The sequence below is a fragment of the Octopus bimaculoides genome, chromosome 6, assembly GCF_001194135.2.
Source record: "Octopus bimaculoides isolate UCB-OBI-ISO-001 chromosome 6, ASM119413v2, whole genome shotgun sequence".
Taxonomy (NCBI): Eukaryota; Metazoa; Mollusca; class Cephalopoda; order Octopoda; family Octopodidae; genus Octopus; species Octopus bimaculoides.
Genome location: NC_068986.1, coordinates 85171377 through 85173876, shown reverse-complemented (window position 1 = coordinate 85173876; position 2500 = coordinate 85171377).

Genomic DNA, 2500 nt, shown 5'->3' with positions numbered 1-2500 from the left:
AGCGTTTTGCGTAGGATGTGTGCAGTGCTCAATAGTGCAATTTTCTGTATGTTATATATATTTGTAAGTCCTGGTATTATTATTATTATTATTATTATTATTATTATTATTATTATTATTATTATTATTATTATTACTTTTTTTTTTAGGACGTGGAGATGGGATCGGTGGGAATAGCGGAGGCGCAACTAAAAGAGCTAATGTCCATGATTAGGATTTATTTTATTGAAATTAGGGATATCAATGACTCGGATATAATTTTAGCACAGATCTATGAAGCGCATAGATCAGTTTTTTTCTTATCTTTGTAGCTTATAATATACAGTACTTCTTATTAAAATTTTAAACCGTTTCCACAAAAGTTCCGTTGATAAGGCTTACAGCCATCATAACAAAACACATTAGGAATACATAGAAAATAATCATCATTGTTTGTAATTTAAATTAACTTGGTATATGTATCAACAGCTACTCACCAATAGCGAAGGTGAATACGCGACATACTTTGATTAATATCAACGCTGCATGTTCATGCATAATTTACCGAATAATATACACTCAGGTACATGCATACACAGATGTACGCACATGCGTGCATATGGGTGTGTGTGTGTGTGTGTATATATATAATATATATATATATATATATATATATATATATATATATATATATGCATATATATATATATATATACATCTATATATATATATATATACATATACACACACATACACACACACACATATATATATACACACGTATGTATGTATGTATGTATGTATGTATTTGTGCTTGTTGAAGAAATATAATTTTTAATTCTTCTGTTAAATAAAGGCTATAAATATATTCATTGTCTTCATGCTTGAAACAATTGTGTCTCTTATTGTTGGAATATTTTTAGTTAACAAAAGGAATCTAAATACCACTATTTCCTGTTCTGTTTCAAATGACAACAATACCAACTCAATGACAGATAATTGTTCTTCTTCACAGACTTTGGGAATCTTTTTGATTGCTACATTTGACGTCATTTCATTTCTCACATTGTTTCAAGATTTTCAGTAAATATCTTAGAAACTATGCCGTTTGTTTAGTGATCATGAAAATGTCAATGCAAAATTTGTAAACAATATACGTACAAACCCATATATGAGCATGTACGTGTGTGTGTGGGGGGGTGCGTGTGGGTGTGATCGTGTGTGTGCGTAGTGCGTGCGGGTGTGTGTTTACACTTTTCAAACATTGTTTGCGTGGGTTGCTGAATTCAACGTAAAAATGAACAAAAAAGTTGATATTGAGTGGGTGGCACTCAACGATATTTATCTTGTGATTACATAAACCCAATAAGTCCCCTGACAATCTTCGCATGCATTTATATAGATTCAGTAAATGCGGTGAGTGTCTCCAATGTTCCCTGAGAGGTGTCTTACGCAGGCATTATTTCAGAAGAGCATTTATGATTTGATGATCGAGTTACTTGTTATGTATCCCCTAAAGAGTTACAGATACAAGCAGAACAGATAAGGAGGCCAAGATCTCCTGAGATTAATCTATTGATTGTTGAGAATTTAGATGGTGTTTCTCTTGAAAATTTTAAAGACAAATGTGAATGAGTGGTCTTTTCATTCATCGGTATAAACACTAACCAAAATATTATGTTTAATCCATCAGATTTCTTGATGTTACTAGCAACACATTAACAGAGACAACGTGCTACAAGGACCAGTATATTCATGTTTGCGCATTGTTTATCAACACCCAATGCCAAGACTTACATTCTGGACCGGAGTTGCCTGAACTCAGTTTCAACAATTTGGAAGAAACTTCGCAAGGTTTACACGACTAACGAGATATACACGTAGTTAAGCGCCGAAAGCAAAACGCTTTTTGCTCTTGCGCTAATAAAGAAGTAGTTCACCAACTATAAGCCACTTAAAATCTACAAGCAACGACATTTTGGTTCACAAAAGCAAAACATTAAAGAAACCAAATCCAAGTATCTTCAAAAGAGCATCTAGAATGAAATAATTTTCATATATACTTTACATATGGTTAAAATGAATTTGATCAAGATTTGCTATAGACAGATTGACCAGGGACTAAACAACGATTACAGCAGCAAATGAAATATGTATCACTGATATATATGCTCGAAATTACATCCGCAAGGAAATGTATTGAATAAATGCTCTAAAATTTATATACATTTTTAATGATGTTATCTGCCGCTGTCCCAACGCCATGAAATGTAGCGTTTCCCATGTTTTTTGTTATTTATGTTTTCGTTTCTCATTTTGTTTACGTTCATTGATGTCGTGTATCCATATATGCATGTATATATACATATGTATGCAGGTATATACATATATGTATGTATATATACATATATTCATATGTTATTTATATTATTATATGATCGAACGCCACGCATCCTTTTCCAAGTAAGTTTTATCTATCTATCTATCTATCTATCTATCTATCTATCTATCTATCTATATA